Source organism: Lipophrys pholis, assembly GCF_963383615.2.
Source record: "Lipophrys pholis genome assembly, chromosome: 2".
In the NCBI taxonomy this organism is placed as follows: Eukaryota; Metazoa; Chordata; class Actinopteri; order Blenniiformes; family Blenniidae; genus Lipophrys; species Lipophrys pholis.
Genome location: NC_137636.1, coordinates 28504475 through 28526833, shown reverse-complemented (window position 1 = coordinate 28526833; position 22359 = coordinate 28504475).

Here is a 22359-nt window from a genome sequence, read left to right as displayed (position 1 = left end):
GCATTTCCTAATGCAGATTTTGTTGCAGTCATGACATATTAAAACACAAAGAAATTAACTGTGTGGAGTAACTTTTGTCACTTGACACCAGCCAAACGTGTCAGTGGTCTGTTATTTGTGGTTACCTCGCTTGCTTTTGAATATCCATCCCAAAAGTTTCTATGATTCCATGAGCCATCAGCTTCTATTGATTGTGACCCATTGTCACACACAAAAAAACCAACAACAAACAAACAATGCAAGAAATAATCCTTTCATTGTGATGCTGAATAGGCTAGCAGCTTAGCTAGTAAGAAGTGAAGCCCACGCCCAAGAAATGGCATGCAGGCATTGTGTGCACTTTTTGTGATTAAGGCCAAATCACATGACTATCGCTTATGCGTTTATCGTGTGATGTGCACTCATCCAAAAGTATGTTTGTACTTACAGAGTTCTACATACAAGACGGTGAAACCTGCCCTTTTTGTCTTTGAGCTTCACAAACAGTATGAAATGACTTTTCATTATCAAAGTTTAAATATCAGACTCAAGCCAATGAAGATTTGACTAAGAAGGTTTGGAACAGCTGTGCAATCATATCAATTTCTCCCATTACTTTCAGCATGGAGCCCAAAGGAAACCAGCCTGGCAGGCAGTAGTTTTGGATGCACGTGTTTTCAGCGAGCTCCACAGAAGAGAGATGCCGATGTTCGAGCTCCATGGGCCCCGAAAGTGCTTAAGTGTGAGGAAACCCTTTGGCAAGCATTGTTCGGCTTTCTGGCAGCGTGCATGGGAATGATTTGGGCGCCATCTTTGAATGTGGAATCCAGTTTTATGAATATGTCCATGGCACTGCCAGCTAAACTCGTGCAAACCAGATTTTCATGGTTCTGTTTCAGAATGAAATTAACTTCTGTCAAAATTCTACTGATATTTGTAACTGCACGATCCATCTTAGTAACACACTTTTGCAATATGCTCACAATATGAATGCAGATACAGTGGAAAACAAAGAATCTGGGATACGCTTAATGTTTTGGACTGAAGATGTATGGTGTGTTTTTATGCAGGAACACGCCTTTTGAGCTTGTGCTTCTCACCTTTCAGATATTAGCAGCTGTGACAGGGAGTCTTTTTGTGTCTAATGTCAACAACCGCGTGATTTCAGGTTAAAGTTACATTTCTGATCACCAAAGAATGACTGGGTATCAAAGCTGAAAGGTTCATAGTTTTGTCTCCTGCTGTGTCTTGTCACATGTTTTACTTACATTTTGAGGACTCGATTAGGCAGATGGAAAGTTTAAATGATATTTTTTTCTCATACAGCATCTGCCTATCTTCTGAAACCGATGTTACACAACGTAGTGCAAGTGGACATAGACGTAAAGGATCTGTTCAGATCATTTCTGCTGTAAATTATGAATGCACAACAAGACTGTCACTGCATCCTGCTAGTATTTTTCATCACTCCAGTAAATTAAACTGGGGAAAAACAGAACCTACAGGTCTGCTATGATGGTTTACTCCATCATAATATTTTAGATCAGGCTCAATGGAATTACTATTGCAACAACACATCATCAGTAGGGTAAATCTAACCTGTCTCACAACGACCTAAACCCAGCTTACGTTCCCTAATAGTTGGTGAACCATCCAACGCTTGGTGAATTCTGCTTTATAATGATCGGAAGAGCCGACATCGAAGGATAAAAAAATTAAACATTATCATGATGTCTAGTAGCCTTCCATTTATACTGACAGTACATGAATTTGGGTATTACGTACAGAGACATTGTACTTTTTGCTCGAGAAACTGTGAAAATAGAACTCAGCATTGACATATTTCAAATTGCATCATTTATTCAGCCAATGCACTATATGTAATTTATATCACGTATGTTGGTGATAAATGTAATGGATATTTCAAGCTTAAGAAATCTTTTTGATCTGATGTTTATTTGTTCTTAGTTAATCTTTCGCCAGAAGTTGTGGTTTTGATGTCTTCACAAAGTGAAACTGTGACCATTAGATTAGGATTATTTCCATCCCAACAAATATCTGATACATCTGTCACCGGTGCGCTCTAACAAATCTGACTTTGATCATCTGGTGCATGGCTCACCTGAGCATGTCTGTGGTGGCGAAAAAAACATATACAGTAGTTTTATCGTGTTGACAGTGAACACAAAAGTACTCCAAGTGTTTTTGCACTTGCTAAACCTACAAAGCGCAACTTACCATCGTTGGAGTTTTCACGACTCAATTAGACGATACAGGAAGAACAAGGTTATACTGAAGTTGACAAACGTCCATATGAACTAAGTCTAGAAGAAACTATAACTTTATATAATGGAAGAAATACTTGTCCGGCTAAAGATTTTGTGACCCACATTTGTAATTAAGGAAGCAGTCTGGCTGCAGTATGAAAGTACGGTGGTAAAAATGAACAACATCCTGCCTTCCTCACAACAGTCACTCTCTGTGCCTATACGCCCCAGCACAGCGGAGGCCAGTTTGGCTTTATTTGCGACACAAGCTCTTAATCCCTGGAGCTTCTCGTGTAGAGAGGGACATGAGGAGCATATGGAGGTCCTTTGATCCTTATTAGTACATGACACAGAATTATATATATTAAGTCATAGGTAAATATAGAAAGCAGGACATTATACGAGCCTTTGTAGTTCATCACTATTCCTCCTCACACATACAGAAGTGTAAAATGTCTTTTCTTGTGTGAAAACCTCTTTTAGTGAGCAATTTGGTCAGATTCAACAGGGGAAAAAAGGACAGATGAGACACACATTTACTCCACATGTCCCTAATATTTCAAGTCAATCTTAAGCTATAACAATCGAAGTGTCATTTGTTCAAAGAAATCTTCTGTGTATGTATTCCCATCTGTTAAAATGCCCTACTTTACTCCCACTGTTTATTCATGTGTTAGAGTCGGCCACTAAGACCACAGTCTTTGACGGGAGGTCTCTAAATAGCTCCACTTAAGCTGTTGGGGTTAGGAAGAGAGGATTATTCATTCACTTTCAAAGCCCAGATTTTCTTGCTGGTGCACATTTTTGACCAAGCAACCTTCCAGCAACACATTTCCTGCCATCCAGTTTTTAGTTTGGTCCATGATTTGACTTGCTCAGGCTTATAATGACAAAGCTGTAAAAATCTGAAACAAGAGACTGTCCAGCTTAGTGAGGCATTCTCCCAAACCACAAATTACTCCATCGTCTGGAATAAATCCTTCCACTCTGTCTGAGTGGATGGGGTGCAGCAGCCCAAACATCACCAATCTCTTTTCATACAGGCAATATTGCATATTTCACCAGTAGCCCCACCCCACCTCTGGGAACAACAATCTGTGATTTATCAGGCTGGATTAATGCACTCCAGCCAGTCACAGAAGAGCTATCAACTGTGAGGTCTGCTTCCCAAGAATTACTCTGGCTGCATTCAAAGTCCTTAATGCCAGTACCTCTGAATCGTATTAGTTAAGTAAAACACTGAAAATGAAATGTTCCACGCCCCTCAAACACCTGCAGACACTTGGATTGATTAAACCACAGGTGTATTTCTGATACATAATGAAGTGTATTTATTCATTTAAAGTCAAATTTCTTCTCGGTGGAAACAAATCAAAAGACAATCCAATAATCATTGCAAGTAACAGAGGTCCAATGTTCTTATTGTAAAACTGTTACATACACCTTTTTTGCATTCATATGCAACAATAGAACTATTTGTTTCCCAGCACACCTTTTGCTCACCTCAAAGTGGTTTTGGTGATTCTCATCTTGGAAAGCTGCAGCAGTTTTGAATCAATGCATATTTGGTCTACTTGTGAGGCAAACAGTCATTTTACAGCCTCGATCCTTACTGGGAAAAAAAAGCTTTCCTGCTGCAGAATTGAGTACCACAGTGTTTTGTGTTGACATACAATGTCCCAAGCCTCCCTGATCTTGGTGATATCAACAACCCCAGGATATATTGTGGTAATATGTTGTGCTGACATTCGTAGTCCCCACAGATTAAACTGTTATGTTTGTGTTTCAACAAGGTTCTCCTTCATGCGATTTAGTAATCTCTTGGTTGCACATATGCATGTTTCCCTTACAATTAATCCAAACAACTTTGACATTTCTTTTTCATTTAGGGCAGTTATTAGGTTAAAATGCGTTTCAACATTCATCTGGAGTATGGTTTAATATCATGAAAAGACTGACAACAGAAGTAGTTGAATGTTCACATCATATTACCAACGGTACAGGTTTACCATTCACCAGATTAATTTTTATAGCCAGTGAATGCACTTTTATAATCATCCTAATTCCCCATCTGTACCCATTTTACTGGAATGGTGATTCAACTGACATCAATCATTTTCTCAAATTGATGCAGATTTGAAATATGTAACAGGTCTATTATTAAATGCTCTTTGAATTCATAGCTTGGATGTTTTCTGTTACATTAGACAAAACAAACAGAACCGGGGATGCCAGAGAGCATCAGGGAAGCATTATTTTTCCATTATTATCATTATTATTGTAATTATTTATTTATTTATTTATTTTGGGAGAAAATAATTTATTTTTATTAGAATGTAAAGGGCAGAACTGTTGCAGTCGGTATCGCAAAACATATCCAACATGACAAATGAAAACCATTTAATTATCATGGGAATACGTATGCTTTCTATTGCCAGTGGGTCTCAACAGCAATGAATCATAACACCATGTTGTGGAAACAATATCAAGAAGGTTGCCATTTAACTGGAACTAGGCAAAGTATGTGGAAAGGGCTGCAAGTTGACAGTTGCTCAAAACAAAGGTATTAGATACATAGAAAATGTCAGATGAGACGTTGCGTGTGTCTGCCGCTGACCAGTATCACCTCCATTTTGTGTTCCCATCCACTTTGACAGGACAATTTCTTTGCGAAAACGGATTGCTGATTTGTTCAGAAAAATCATCGCAGAATATTCCCGAATTTCACACATGTTTTGATGGCTTTCGTCCACTGTACATACATATCGTAAAAAAATATTACAGAAATACAGTACTTATATCTCCTTGCGACTGTCTGGGCTAAACCGTGTGCATCAGATGTATCTCCACACACCTGATTTTATTCTAAGCACACTTTGGTTCATATGGAGCAGATTATGTTTGCTGTGTAAACTAAATTTGTCAGTAGGAGTTTGTTTAAATAAATTGGATTGATTACTTAATTAGATACAGGAATGGCATAAAAAGACTTTCTTTCTCCATAGTGTTTCGCCATTTTTTTTCTCTTATTAAACATAAAAAAAAAAAAAGATCTTGTCCCATGCATTCATAATTTCTGCACCCTCAGAACTTCCTAATGGGGGCAATGTAATTTCTTTTTTTCCCAGCGCTATGATCATTTGCATAACTAATCTGGTATTTACATTCATCAATTGCTTCATTAATTAGGTCAGTGATCAAAGCAGAATTTTTCTACCACGCCAGAAGAGAGGGAAGAGGAGCACATTTTGGTGGCTGTCTGCTCGAGCTGTACCCAGTAACAAAAAAAAAAAGAAAAGAAATAAAAGCGGGGAGTTTGGGTTGAGATCTAACGCATAATTTCTTATGGAGAGCCTGCTGAGAGATACTGCACTCTTATGTAACTCAGCAACATCATTATGAAGACAGTCACAGAAGGCAAAGTCTCCATCTTCAGCCACTGCCTCTGACAGAGCAGTCAGATCGCCCACGCCATCTACTGGCAGATAGATGGAGGTATTTTTAACCACCACTAATGACCACCCAGGGGAGAGGGCCGGGGGCAGAGGAAAACTAAGCGTCCTTTCAGGGAGCGGATCCGAGGCTCTTGAACACTGATGACACGTATGATCCACTACCCGCCGGTATCATTAGTCATGTGAGACAAATCCAGGCTCTGGGACTCACATTGCTGTTCTTCCTGCTCTTCTACTCCTTTGTCAGCAGTGATGTGTAATTTGTCTCCCTTCCGCATTCATCTGACCTTCCTCTTGACAAGACACCGTCTCGCAGACAGGTTTGTGTGTGCTGGGCATCGGCGGCATCTTGCTGACACACGCATTGTAACCATCGAGCAGCGCTTTAGATTCCCTGCTTCTCTTCTCCAATCTCTCATCTGCTAGCAGCACTACATCATCATCTGGAAGCAGCAAGCACAAGACAGGAAAGGTACACAAATAGAAACTGCTGACCCATCTGGTTTGTACATGTGGAAAAAGGCAAGAATTATGAAATATGTACAAAATTGAAAAAGGCGTGATCAATTTGATAGGCCTGACTGCTTTGAAAAATGAGTGTTGCCTTGCTTTAATTGCACATATTGAAGTTTTTGCGCCTCACCGAGTTAAGTATCCTATTATTTCATGAATTCACTCACAATGTGCAACCTGCTTAAAATAAACCTTCAGCAATCGAGACTATAAGTTATATTAATTATATACAGCTCGTGACGGCAAGCCATTAAAGGTAACTCACCAGCTGTCTAAATTAACTGCACACCAGTGGTTATCAATTTTATTCTTTTGTTTTTTCTATAAGTTACCATAAAGGGAAATTTATTTAGCTCCCACAAAAAAAAAGTGCATCAATCATTTTGTAAACCAATGTTTTGTTTTAATTTCTTCTAAATCTTTGTGTGCAACTCTTACCTAATTGTGCTTTTGCTTATCAGACACAACCAAACTCCCTAAAGGAAGCAGTTTTAGTAATTAGAGTGAGCAGCGCATTCTCTCCCTCATTTTCTCCAGAGCATATGGACCCTAGACATGAGCGAATTATTTAGCAGGCTGCCAGTTAATACATCCTGACCCCACAGAGTCACTCAGGTCTATTGCCGCTCGTCCAATAATCAGGCACCCTTGGCTTCTCCCTGAGGTCTTAACCTTCTTCGCATTCCTGGCCATTGTGATGTGAATGCTGACGAGACATGTGCATTGTATTGAAACACTGGAGGCAAAGCATAATGCAAACCGAATCTGCGTGGCTTTGCTGAATCAAACTGAGGCCCTTGTTCACAAATGACCAACTTGTTCATTTTTAGCTGACCTTCCTCCTCTTTTTTCCTGAAAGGCATCCATGCATGCTTTCCAAAGTGAAATGTTCCTTACATATTATTATGATGAGCTTTGCAAGCTGCACAGCCCTGCAGTGGTGAGCATTCACCAGCAAAATACAGAGTACAAACAGTTCGAGTCTTGCAGGGTTTGCACATTCCCTCTGTGGTGTTTCCTCAGGGTTAACTTGTAAAGTCAATAATCGATAGTTTCTATGTCCTGAATGATTTCGAATTTCTCTTTTTCTCCCTGTGGGAAGGGTTTAATAGCATTTAGATATAATTTTTATAATTTAAACAATCTTTGTTTTTCCACCACATTTCATATAAATTAACATTCAATCTGTTATGTGAGCAGAAGTGAAAAACAAGAAAGAAAAGAAACTCCACAAGGTGGAAATTTTCCATTTCCCAGTTTAAAGTGATGGGAACGAGGTGTTATAAATTACTGTAATGACTCGGCAGAAAACAATTATAAACCAATTATTTTTAATTATTGATGTAAGAACTGACGACTCTTTGTCCTGCTTATGAAGCTAGATAAACAGTTACTGTTTCAATAAGCTCTTGTTTACGACAGTGAGACTAGCTCAGTCCATCTAACAGGGACATAGAAAGATTTCTGACAGAGAGACAAATTATAGGGGTCATATTATGAAAAAATCCCTTCCTAATGGTTTTCCAACAGTAATAATCGTCCCCATACCTGGAATGACTTCCCAGAAGTGCCCTGAACAAAGAAAATACTTGGACCAACTGAACTAATTGCCTCAACCCGTAACCTCTAAATTAGTCAAGCTCTTCAAACTTAATCTAATTCATTGAATCAAGTAAAATTTAAGTTAAATAAGTTCAAAAAACTTGATTAATTCTTTTTTCAGTGTGAAGAAAATCAGCCATCTTTCTCCCTGGCTTGTTTAAATTTTTAAAAGTGTGTCGCTCCAACAAGCCAATCAGAAATCAAACCCTATATAGTGTCATCAGCCATTTAATACTATCATGCATCCATAGTATATGAGAAGCACCCTAGGCCCTACATAAATATGAGGTTACCTTCATCAGAGCTGTGTCCTGCTGTCGGCACGCCCACACTTTATCACAGCTCTTTTAATGCTGCTGATTCTGATCGCCACCACTTCATGAAGATGTTTCTTTCAAGATGAGCATCCTCATTATAAAGCATTTCTCCCCAAATAACTGAGGTTACTTTAGCAGAATTTAACAAGTGACTCAAGACACAGAGCCTGCAATTATAATTTACAAATGCTACAGCTTTTTTCCCCCCACATTTATTAGACTTGAGAGATACACAAGTAAGAGTGAGTAAGAGTTACATCCCGAAATAACTGGTCACATATGACAGTTATTAGTAAAGTCACTCCACTACTTGTCAAAGAACGAGTAACTGCAATCGACCCCTAAATTAAAGTAACTTGCACAACACTGCTCTTCAACAAAGAATGGGATTTGTATGTTTCATGCAAAAGGGGTGCTTTTATGAATTCTTCTAGTATTAATTTGTCATCAAAATATAATGTATCAAACTCTCTACGTATCTCAATATGTTTTAGCTACGACTAATCAATATAAAATGAGCTGGAAAGAGCCAAGTGTTAATACAGACACACTGAAGCACTAAATATCCCCTTTAATTTTGTTACAAAGCCCTCAATGAGGCTCAAGATTCACAAGATGAAATTCAATCAAAAGACAGTAAACTGCACCTGCTATCTAATCTAATGATCTTTTTTGATGAAATACTTTACAAGGTAAAAAAAAAAACTATAATTGCTGATTGGACAGACTTTAGTAGGTTTCTTTTGTATTGAGATTGTGGAAAAAGTATTTGAAAGACAAAAAAGAAAAAATAAATAAATCACAGATCAGGCGGCTTTGTCCATCACCGCAGATTTAGTGATGGCCTTGTCCCAACAGCATGCTACAGAGTCCAATTCTCTGGTGAGCTGCTGAACTGTAATTGCCTGCTGTTGCTCTTATCAAACCCCTGCCACTGTCATGTCGCGCCTCCTTTCGTTGCCCTTCTGCAACCCCGAGGGACCTCCTTCGAGTAAACAAAAATTACATGAACAATGCTGGTCCTTGCCTGTGTGTGTGTTTTTCTCTTGGCTTGTTTTTTTTTTTTTTTTGGGGGGGGGGGGGGGGGGGGGGGGGGGGGTCATACAATGGAAGAGACGTTTTGGAGCAGCTCCATGTGCAACCCATTACATTCATCCTGTTAGTATTGACTGCAGGCCACCTTTGGTGATGCAAGAGGAGGTTCGGCGCCTGAGTTGAAGACAGCTCAGCATTACAAAGCATTAGCAGTCATTTTTCATGATGCAGTGTGAGATAACCAGCACAGTGAGACTGATGAGAGACTGAAATGACTGTTTGCCATTGATGGTGTCATGCAGGTCTTTGATATTCAATAACATCACCTTTGAAGCTGAATCATTAAGACAAAAGATATTTGTCAAAAGATTTTCTTCACTTGGAAATGAGTTTTCAGACCTTTTCCTACCAGTTGTATCTTGTTGTATGAGGTGTGCCGCATTGTTTTCTCTCTGGTCTTTAAATTGGCTTTAATGTCATGCTAGTATATTCAAAACATTTGAACCGTGACCGCTTCATTCTTCTTCTCTTTTTTTGTTGTTGTGAGGAATGATAACTTGAACGTCTGGAATTTAAAAGTGTTTTCTTGATTGTGCGATTGTTTTCAGACAAAGTATCCTGGCGTGCATGTAAGTTAAAAGAAATGCTTGGGATCATAATGCAGGTTTAGATGCACAAGTACTGAGTAAAAGAAGGGGGGGGGGGGGGGGGGGGGTTGTGCTGGGAAAGAGGCAATATTGCAGAAATGGAAGTGAGTTTTGGGGGCATCCAGAGGGCCAAGGGAGTAAATAAGAGTGTGGATGACAGTGATGCACCTCACTGTAATAAGTAAACACATCACAACCCCATGTGATTTATTGTTGGGCCAGGATGACATTTTCAGCATCGGGACAAGGAGCTAGGGTCCTGTTCTTTTTCTTTTCTTTTTTTTTTTTTTTCTTTAATGCGAAGGACAACTCCTGCATTCTTATTCTCACATTTCCCCGTGGAAGAAAGGCCAGTCTGCTTATCTCACAAGAAGGGGAGAATCCAGCTGCTTGGACTGAAAGAGGTGAAAGGTACGGTATTGGAAAACAGGGGTGGGAGGTTGCAGACTGATAAAGACCCAAGAAGTCCACCATGACAAGAATAATAAGCCATTCCTGTCATTGATTTTTTATTTTTTTTTGTATGTTTATTGTTTGCTTCAGGATTGTATGTACAAAGAATTTTGATTTTGCTCAAGCGAGTGCACCAATAAGTTCATTCTTCCCAGGTCTGAGTTGAGATGAAATCAAGAGTCACAGAGTCCAAAGCTGGTTGATCAAGTGAAAAGAGTCTTTTTTTTTCCATGGCACTTGTCCCACATAAAGCAAATCAGTGCAATCTCCTTCTGATCTGGACACATACTCATTGATGCCAACAAATATAAGAGCCATCTACAGAACATTTCAGTTGTTTTTTTTAGGTTGTTTCTGACTTGATTTTGTGTCAAATTTGATGGAACAATTTACAGTTGAATCAAATGTACATCACTGCATTCCCATCCATTAACCCATTTTCTGAACATTGTTGCAACCGACTGGTGTTCTTAGGCAGTAGTTCTTAACAGTGGATCTGAGACTTTTTCTTCTCTGATTCTGTCATATTTTATTTGCTAATATCAATGAAAACAGCAATAAAGCAGACAGAATTGAACAGGTGTTGTAAAGGCAGGACACACAACGGGATATACTACACAATTCACAAGTCCATCACAAGACAAACACAGAAAGATACGGACAATCGCCCACATGCACATGCATGGATCACCATTGAAACAGGATTATTAAACAAGTATAACTTTGGATTTCCCCTTGACCCTCAACAGGATATAGCGGTACAAAAGATGGATGGATGAATGGACTTTGGATTATGGTAGGAAAATTGAGTACTATTAGAGAATTCAATTGCAAACTCCACACACAGCACAATTGCATCCCGACCCAAAAGTGAATCTGGGTCTTCTCACACTGAATTAAGAGGGATAAACAATACACCACCCTGCTGCCCTAATCGCCTTGTTAAGTGTACACTCTGGTAAAGGCATCTATAACTTCCCAACTCCAATTCCTTAAGTAGTTTAATAAATCCTGGCTTGATGACACTTCATCATGCGATTCAGTTGCAATGAGAAGACGTGAGCCTTTTGTAGATCAATGTTTTTAATGAACACACTTTTAATGACACACTAGAACCTGGCTATGCCAGTTGCACATAATCTCTGAAGCACCTGTTTCTTATTGTCCAAAAAATTTCACGAAAAGAAAACCATTTTGACACATTGTCCAAATTGTGGTCATTTTGTGACCAATTTGTACTATGGTAACAGCTCTAAAATGCTTTTCTCAAAAACTCTGACAATTTATCCTGCCAGGAATCACACAGCTGCTCTGGTGTCTTTACAGAAATTGCTTTGAAGAAGCATCAAACCACCTTTTTATTTCAGTCTTTGAGATGAGAAGATTGTCTGGCAAAGGAGATCCCAAGTCAGCATTCCAGTGCTGTTATGCCTGGCAAGGGAAGCTCATATGCAGTAAAACCTCCAGCATAAACGAGTTTGGAAGTGTGAAAGTAATGCACCATCTCCATGCTGAGATGTTTACATACAGTAGTAAACTGTAAACAACGTTTAGTAGCGAACACGTAAAACCTAAGGGTTTCGTGATACTGAAAGGGCTCAGTGTGTACTGCGCTCCGGGCCACAGAGCCAGCACAGTGAAGCTGCATGCTATCGCCACATCGCAGCGTCTTGTTACTGTCACGCCAACAAAAATCTGAGCAAGCTGTCTGTAAACATCAAGCGTGGCTTATAGTGTCTGTCAATTTATAGGACCTCTGCATTAGTATCGTGTTAAAGCCAGAATAACGCTGGTCTCCATACATTCTGTATTTGCAAGAGCTCATGAGATTTGTGAATCCGTGACTGCATGGGAAACAAATGAGATTGGTGTGTTATTAATAAACTAAATAAACAATTTGCCACCCCGCCTTTCAGTTCTGTAAAATGCTGTAAAAAGATCAATGTCACTCAAGCAACTTTACAACATCCAACACGCATGGAAAACATGGAGGACTATTGTCTCAATATGAACTTGCCCATTAAGAGACCCACAAGGGGGCAGTAATTTGTCAATGTCCTTGTCAGTGTGTAACATGTGCCTTGAGGAGGAAGCTAATGCCCAGTTGCCTTTGACTCCATCAGTAATGAGTAGAGACAGGAAACCATCATTGGACACTGATCGTTAGACCAGGCAGGTTATCGACATCTTGTGTCCTTGTCAATAAGCTTTTATCTGAAGCTCCACATTTCATACCGGAGGTTTTGGCTCTGATCTATTGTATTGTCATGAGTGCATTAAGAAAGTCAATTATGTACTTTCACAACATACTTTCTTTGACTCGAGTTGGACTGTCCCACCTATCTAATTCTACAAGCATTTCAGACCACTGCTGCCAACCTAAGTTACACACTGTGGTTGTGTGACTTGTATAAGACCCTTGAGATCCCTCACAGTGGAAGACAGGGGAGGAAAGAGTGTGACCTCATGGTTTCACTTCTATCAGGTCGTGCGATTAGGTCTGAATGGCAGCCAACATTTATCTGCCGACAATGTAATCGTCAGGAAATGCCTGGGAAGTGTTTTAACCTGCCCATCTTAATCCAAAATGCCAGAACACTAAATCAGGCACCGCAGAAATAACGTTCCAGTCGTTTTTTTGGCTTGGCCTCCTCGGTCGGTTTGCACAGCACTTTCCCTCTCTTTCTTCCTCTGTCTCAGTTTGGCATTAACCCTGCATACCAGCACACTTTACAGAAATACTTTTCCACTCCACCTGGCCAATGTAGCATGTATTTGGCAAATAGTTATTACATGCATATTTATCCCATGAGAAACTGCTTCAAGTTTTGTGCTCTTGAGCAAGTCACCCGACCCCCCCACCCCCGGCTTGTGAAGCTGCACAGGGGTCTGTGTCTGGACTGAGCACTGTTTAGATATGACTGCATGTGACTGTGAGAGGTTATTGCAAAATGTTCTCAGCTCAACTCTCCCAGGATAAATAAAGGTTTGAACAAACATGCTTAAACGTTGGCCTCTGACTGCAGAATGTGTAACAGAGATACTTTGTCATCCTGTTGGGACTATCCTGCATCTATTAGTTTTACATTTGTTCCACATGTTTGTGTTTTGGGTCTAAAATCTGAAGTTTTTTTTGTATATTATGTGCTGATCACCCTGGAAACATTTGGTAGTTTAGGGTTCGGCCTGTGTTTATATGCTGAAGTTCGGTTCTTAGCAGTAAACCACAAGATGTCTTCTGTCACTTTTGGGGCGTTTCAGAATAAGATTTTGGATTCCTTCCAAAGGGTGAGAGTTAGGATGAAGCTCAGATTCCCACACGCACCATCCCAGCATGTGACTTTGAGCAAGGAGAAGTTCTTCAAGGTGGAATTTCAGGAAGAAGCTCCACATTCAACACTTGACCGCAGCGATTAGGATGCTTTAAATTTTTTAGCACTCGTGTAAACTGTATTCTAGTGATCCCCCCCAACCCCCCCACCCCACCGCAGTGTTATCTTTTTGAGAAAAAAGCAGAGCCAAAGCTTCAGCACTGACCACTGGTGTGAAAGTTGTGAGCCTATAAAACGTAATCAGCGTACTCAAGGCCTTGGATCAAAATGAATAATGATATCTGGCCAAGGAGGCTAGTTCTCCTTTTAGAAACACAGCCTCTTAGAGGAGATAAGGGGAAAGAAAATAGTTGTTTCACTATTCTCTTATCAGTGAGAACTGCATAATGTAATCTGACTCAATGGCGTATCAGATCAATCACTCTGTCTCGGTGAGGCGGGGGTAGGGGAGAGAAGGGGGCAAAGACACAAGGTAGTATAGATGTTGAGCCGATGTAAAAAATACAACTTTCTACAAATAAGAAAAGAATTGGGTACTTTTATATGGATTTACTTTTTCGTACCTCACTGAGCAATGCAATATATTTTAATGCAACCAAGTGAGAGTCTAATGAGTGACAGCCCTGATTCTCCATATTAGACACACACTATTGCAGCGCTGGGCTGCACAGTGGTGTAGGAATTAACACCGTCACCTCAGAGTGAAAACGTCCCAGGCTTGAGTCTGGGTTGGGCTTGAGGGCCTGTTATTTTTCTACCAGAGTCCAAAAACATGTTTTTGAGGACCATTGGTGACTCCAAATTGCCCGCAGCTGCTATGAGTGTCTGTTTCTCTCTGCGCTCTAATGACCTGTTCAGGCTGTATTCTGCCTTCACCAACAGTAGGCTCCCTGTCAACCTAAGATGGATAAGTCCGTTAAGATGATGAATGGATGTTCTAGTATATTGCATGACAAAAAAAAAAAAATAATTGTGTTACAGTTACAATCACTTGTGTTTGAAAGGCTAATTGCCCGTTTTTTTGTTTGTGCATAAAAACAGTTGGAGAGCCACAGAGCTGCTGTCTCTCCTGGTTCTGGTTCCATAAGCTTTGGTATAATCTGAAGTATTCTCTTGTAAAGAGACTCCTGTTTACTGATGGAGGAGCGCCTCATTATTCTTGAAACACCTCAGTCCTTCTGACCAACTTCAAATGACTAAACCATTAGCGTTATCTACGGTACCTCTGATGAATTAGCAGCTCCAAACAAACATTTCCTCAGCTCTTTAAAACCCATTTGTTGTTTTGTTCTGCTCATCTCTTCATTCTCATTACATGATAAATCCATCTCTTTTTAATTAACCATTACTGTCCATAGCATGGAAGATCTTCCTCTAACTGATGTAACTTCAGCTGAATTAAATTTTTAGACAGAACTTCTCTGTGCTGATAACTGAACTGATGTTTAACAGCAGTACTTCAATAATACAGCTGTGTGCACTTCATTAACACCGAACAAGATGCGAAAAGTCACCAGAACTCTTTACTTTTTGCTGGCTCTTTTACTTTTTAAAGAAGTGACATGTAACTAACTACTGATTATCATTAAACTGCACAGCACTGCACCGTGCAATGTTAGAGTAGTATGAAACAACTGACTGGTTGACCAGATAAAACTAACCATGATATGATTCAGAATAATAACAATTTAGATTGAAAAGAAAATCTCGATGTTGTGCTTGTATTTCTTAGTTTTCTCAAGATCTATTTGGATAAAGCAAATAAATTGCAGTAGGAGACTGGTTTTCTTTTTCTACTGTTCACTGTTTAGTGGTAACGTACATTAGCATGTCCAGCTAGCATCCAACCAAACATGCAACATAGTTCTGCATAACGATGACTAACATTAGTTTGTGTTTTTACAGGCATGCTTGTATGGGGTTTTGACCGTGTGGGACAATCCATTTCATACCAGATGAAACGATGCTCAGCAAAGCTCCTTTGTGATCTGAGGAATTTTACAGTTACGTCTGAGCTAAACAACAAAGCGTGGCTACTTGAAGACATTGTTTACATGTGGCACAGTTATGCAGTGCTGTGACAAATTATTGTTGAGTATTTCCTCTGTTTATATTAAACTGTTTTCAATATTTGAGATAAAAACAATTTTTACTTTTAAGTTTTACTGATAACAGGTTGGAGCTAGAGAAAATCCGCCCGGGCTATATCACTACAAGCCCTGTTCAATCAAATCACAGCTTTGCTGGTTCAGTTCCAAGGTAACCTTCAGTGTTTGAGAAAAAAAACATAAATACTGTACAGAGATCCTGAAGGAGAATGTCAGATTATCAATGTATGAGTTGAAGCTCAAGTGCAACCAGGTCATACAGTAAGACAAAGAGTATATTTTAACTTCAAAGGGAATAACGTAGAGCTCCAGAGTCTCTTAGTCAAAGTCACGACCTGAGATGCATGGACATGATCTGGAAACAGCAATTCGTGTCTGCATCCTCTTGAGTGCGGCTGAACTAAAGCAGAAAGAGCTGAAATTCCTCCACAGCGACGTCAGACCCACTGCTCACTTACTAGAAGTATTTTGTTTCCGTTATTCCTTCGAAAGGTGGCATAACTAGCAATTAAAGTCATTTATGATTTCAAAGTTGTACTTCACGCTTACTTGGATTTTGATGAACATGAAAGACTGCAAACTATCATTTCAAGAACGATTAAGCACTTCCTGCATCCGCATCACAGTTGGCAAGACAATGTAATTTTATTTGTACAGCACACTTCCACCTGCAACACAACTTAGAGTGCTATAAAACATGAACATTGAAGCAAAACAGAACAGTAGCAAAGAGAACATTAAAGCTGAATACAACCGGGTGGGGGGGTGTTGGTATGATAACGCTGTTCTGCCCTACAACTCTCCACACCTTTATGGATCCAGTACACACTGGCTTTTCCATTATTTCTACACATTTAGACGATGGTTGCGTTTGAGTGTGCCCGCGTTTGTGTCTGCAAAGAGAAGGGCCTTAGATGACTCTTTCTCCTTGAACAATATCAAGCGGAGGTGTGAGATGATTTCAGATTCAGCCTCTTTCTGTGCTCCGTGTACCGGCTCAGCCAGCATCCGACTACCAGGACCTTGTTGTGTTGTCTCGAGAATGTAACAAAGAGGGGAAAAGAAGGTTGAGAGAGCAAGAAAACCGTAGAAGGGTACTTCTCGACACACGGCACATCTGGGAAGATAATTCTCCCGGGACTAGCTGTGGATTTCTGCAGCTAATTGAATAGGCTGCTCCAACAAATTTACAGGCTCCCCTTTCTTTGGGAAACACATGACAAAGGAATTCTCGCTCTTGCATCACTTGCCCCCACCCACACCTCCTTACATTTCTCGACTTTGTTTTCCCTCTTTTCTTTTTTGCTCGATTTCTCCTGACAGTCTTCATGGTGCCAAACACGTGCTTGAGGTGCCCACAGACAAGCGTCAGGCGCTTACTATGCCAGTCACTTCCTTCCATCGCTACATCCCTGAGAGACCTAATTGATATTCCAAAGCAGAGTTGGAGCGGCATCTCGGGCTCACCTTAGTCATTAGTGAGCCCCGCAGGGCTGTTTGCATTATAATCTCTGATTTAGATTGTGTGTTGCCTCTGTGTCCTTCCCTTGAGGTTGAGCCGTGTGTGCAAAAGGCCATTTTCATGCGTTGGGGGGATTGAAACTCAAATCACACCCTGCATCTGACTCCGGGGTTACAGGTCACGAACTCCCACTTAAACAGATAGAGAGGATGAGCAGATGAAAATCCCCCTGAGTTCTGTCACAATATGTCAGGAGTGAAAACCACCATCTAAAGGTCCATTTGGACATTTGTATGGTAACAAGGGAAGTGAAAGTGCTCATAACTCATCAGATCATGCTTATTTATGGATGAAGACTGAGAGGAATACCAAAGATATGTTCCCTCCAGATAAACAATGTAGATCCATTTATTGTTTTGGCTGTATAGGGCTGCAGCAGCCAGTTGCCGTCTATACAAGCCTGACCTATAAAGGTTTTGGGCATGTAAAAATTGGCTTGAGATTTTGTACACAGGCATGTGGAAACTGATACATTAACAGGATGTATTGAGGATCAACACACAATCTATGTCCTTCATGAATATAAAATATCAGGTGTGCATTTCAGATTGGCCAAAATACAATGATTTTATGCTGATAGATTGATATACATTGCTCAGTGTGATTAACCATCTAAAAATGTTTGTGTTATGTATTATTGCCCGTTTTAAAAGTAGGTGCAAATCAGCTCAGAGAGAGTGACACACCTCGACAAGCCTGAGCAGCGCTTACCAAATAAATAGGTTAATAAATTTGACATTCTGAGGAGTAGTGACAGACAAGCAACAGCAGCAACACATCTAATTCATGACATAGGGATATCTGTGTGATGTTTGCCCAGAGCGTATAATTGAATCTAGATGTGGAGGGGAGTTGGAGGCTCACAGCAACACCCCCAGAACTTGGGGAAAGCAGGTCTGGGCCACGCCGTCCTGCAATCAGCCTCCTGCTCCCACTCTCACTCCTGAGTAGCAGCATTGCCACCACGAGGTCCCAGCAGCCACCAATCCTGCCACGCATGGGAGGAGGCACCCTGCCCCCTTCACTCTAGCCTCACCAATCCTGATTGATCCGGGACCTGATCAATAAATTCAGATTGTGAGGAAGATTTATGGTGTTACATTTTATTTTGGGTTTGCCGACAAACTCAAGTAAATGAACACAGAAACAATACAGAGTCCAGAATAATGTTCTTGTGGAAACAGGCTTGAGACACGCAAGGTTCATATGGGTTCTTGTGTTTTGTATTAGTTGGTCTCATCCTAATGGTATCATACCAAATAGATCACCTGCAGAATGCACGCACACCAAAAGCACAATCAATATGCATGAGAACGCTTTGTAAAGCCGGTCCAACGTGTGTTTGAGCACTTTCGCGCTTTGTGTTTCTCTCCTTTGTGGGTGACACTGTTTATTGGGTCGGCTTGTACGGAACAACAGCACAGACATTTCCTCTTCAGCTCCTGTTTCCCTTTGACCAACCAGAGCCACACTTGAACATTAATCACCTTCCTTTCTAAAGTGGGGAGGATTGCCTCGGTCAAAACAACAGTCTGTCAGTCAATTAACTCTCGTTTGTCTCCTCTCCTCCTTTATCCTCGCTCTTCATTCAAGTCACGACTAAGATACAATATACTTTACAATTTAAAGTTATGTTCACTTACTGATGGGATGACAGATAAGGGTCATCAGTATGTACTGTATTTTTGTCCAACTGAAAATGCTTTCCCAAATATACAAGAACAAACAAACAACTGTGCTCAAAACTAAAAAGTCATCATGACAATCTTGGGCGTTAAAAAGCTGATTTACCTGACATAACCATGAGAATACTGTGTAAAACACTTGCGCTTTTCACTCGCCATATGCAAAATTCAATCTTTTGCTGTAATGTGTATTATCAAGCAGATGGTGTAGCTTAACAAGACCCTAATCGTCTCAGCTGCAGGCTTATTAGCGTTTACTGTATCTTGTGATGTTGAACTTTACATTACGTATATTAATAGCACTTGTTTAGGACCTCATATGGGAATCCTGTGTGGTGTGGGATTTAATTTAATGACATTATAAAATCTGCTATATGAGAAGAAAGGTTGGTCAAAGAAAAAATGTTTTGTCACAGTCTGATAGGTTTGAGAAGATCCAACTGTGGATATAATTCCAAAAAAAAGGTTGAGGTGGTAAAAAGAACAGAGATTGGTATTATTATCACATCTCATAAGCCAAGTTCTCGTCTCAATTGAACATCGATCAGGGGGTTCTCAACTCGTGTCACACAAAGACCTGCAGTTTCCTATCTTCATTAAATCGCAGCCCACTTTCAGAGATTCATCCTATATCTACAGAACTTTTCATGTGTAAAGTTCATTTAAAAAAAGATATATAAAAAAAGTGAAATGAATGTCGATTAGATAAGTACAGTGGCTACCACGCAAGTCTGCTACATATGATTTTCATTCAAATTAAGTTTCAGTTTAGGTTAACATGACAGGGTATAAAAAGAGCTTTTTAGAGATTGTATGAGTGACTAAAAATTGGGGAACAAATTCAAAAACTGTTACACAAAAGAAAAATGGCAAAGGTATTAAAGATCGTCACATCTACAGTGATGAATCTGGAAAAACTTCTGGGGAAAAAAAAACAAAGTCAGTATTGGTGGCTCATGATCTGGTTGCATTGCATCAAAATGACTCACAATTCAGTATCAATAACAACTTCATAGGCTTACTAACTAGTCCAGATACAATTGACTGTGAACTCACAGCTTATCATATTCCTGTCATGACTTTTTTTGAGTGGAGTCACAAAATTCTAATTCAAAATGAGGCAATGTTTAGTAAAAATGTCAAAATATTATAACATTCAGCCTGCTTGGATTCTATTGTCAGTAAAATATTGGTTTAGAAGATTTAAAAATCCTTGCATCTCGTTTTGTTTTTAGACTCAGCGTCCCAACATTTTTTGGAACTGGGGCTGTATTTAGGTCTTTCTAACAGAAGCCTTGCGGGGTTAATTTTAATGCTGTGCGAGGAGAACACGCTTAAGTTATTCTGTGATTGAAGGAATTTTTATCGCTTCTGTCTCCTGGTTTCTTGTTACCGAGCCAAGAACAGAGTGCAGGTGCCTGATGACTCTCCTTGAATGAAAATGAAATTAATGGAAAGCAGGTGGGTACTTCAAAGGCTGACTGCTCCAGCGGTATTACCAAATGTGCATGCAATCGCCAACCTCAGCTGTTGTATCCGTGCCGTGGTGAAGAGGAAGTTAGGATTGTGAATGGAAATAATTACTTAATATTTGAAACGCTGTGAGTAAAGATGAAAGGGAAGGGATCTGATGTGTTCCTCGGGAGTCAACAATAATTACGGGCTCAAACTACAGGCACCGCTTGTTGTTGTGCATTGCTGCGAGTGTTTCTTTATGACAAAGTGCATAGTAGCTTTTATTAACAAAACTATTGTGGTATAAATCAGTGAACTAGAAGTGTCTTGTATTGTTAAACTTACAGGCCTACTTTCACCACACTAATGAAACCCACTTTATTGCGGCGATGTATAAAATTATTTCACTGGCCTATTTCAACACCTACGTAACAAATACAATCAATGTTCCGAAACAACAAAGGAAAGAAATACTCAACTTGACCCAAAAATCATTTGCAAAATGGCTGGAAATGTTCCACAGAAAATGCAAGCTGCAGCAATCTTTTATGTTTCTCCAGCAGATTACAGATGGGAAGGAAAGCTGCAGGACAACAACATGCTGAATGTGTCAAATTCTTTGCCGACTTCAGGAAGTGGTTTATCATCATGTCGGACATTGAATGCACAATTTCAGCCATCACAAAAGTCTTACTTCTCCGCACCCTGTTTGCTGAATTGTTACTGTATTTCTCCTTTCTTAAACACTAACGCAAACACTGAGCACGGAATTTGTTTAGGTAAAAGATATTTTCCACTGACAGACAGTGGTACTGTTGTCATTCCGTATGTTTTTCATCTATATTTTATTTGTGTACCCAACAGTTTCCTCGAAGGAATATCAGTGGATTAGAGACGTATATTGTAAAATGCAAGGTTTACAGTATCTGACATCTCCAAAAAAAAAAATCTTTGAACGCGAGAATTGGTTTGACTGTCCATACATTTTAGATCTCATTACATGATCTTCGTTTGTAAGCTGTAAGAATTACCAATGAGTCTGCAATGCGCAAAACCTGTCCCCGTGGAGAGCAGACAGCTCTTTTAACTGAACAAATGTGACCTGATTCAAAGAAAAAAACTAAAACATTTGGCTGTTTGATGACAGGCTCTGATAACTATTCAGTGGACTTGGTGGTTTTCTACTTCTTCTGAGCATATGCTATCTGTTAGAATTCTTGCTTGAGAAAGACTGATAAGTTTGTTGCAAAGTCAAATGTGAGAGACTGTATCTGCCATCTGCATACGCTGACTCTGGGTATGAAGTTCTTTAGTGTGAGAGCATCCCTGCACTGATACTGTGAGCTAAAGGTTGTTCTCAGTGGGATGCCTAGTCCCTGGGCTTTCCTCCTGTGCTGCACAGTCGCTGAGATCAATGCTTCCTTTCACTGCACTTCACAGGGTACATGGTGTTTCGAGCAGACAGCAGACGCACACAGCAGTCACACAAAAACAACCAACTTTTCCTCACAACTTTGAGTAATCTCTGTGGAATGCTTCAGTGACAGAATTTCTAAGCAGTGAGCTTCGTTGCTGGTCTGACCCTTTAAAGCAGCAATTTCAGTCTCTGGGGAAAATCCCCCAGGATCAATTTGTAATTAAGAAAAAAAGTCCCAAAAGCTTGATATAATCAGAAGTCTAAGGGCATATGACACAAATGCAAGCCATGAAAACAGAGTTGATCTGAAAGTTAGAGAGAATTTCAGCTTTAACAAAGTGGGACAGTGTTACCTCAGAGGATTCGTAAACTGTCCTTCTTCAAGGAATTTTCCCATATTATGGTACTTTGAAAGTATCACAAAAAGATCTATGAACCTTCTCGGGAGACACAACAAAACAAGAACAGACTGACCTGTCCACTTGCAGATTACGAGAATTATGAAATGTTTTATGGTTATAAGCTGTTAGAATGTCAATACAAATCACTGCAAACAATTGTCATGCTAAAAC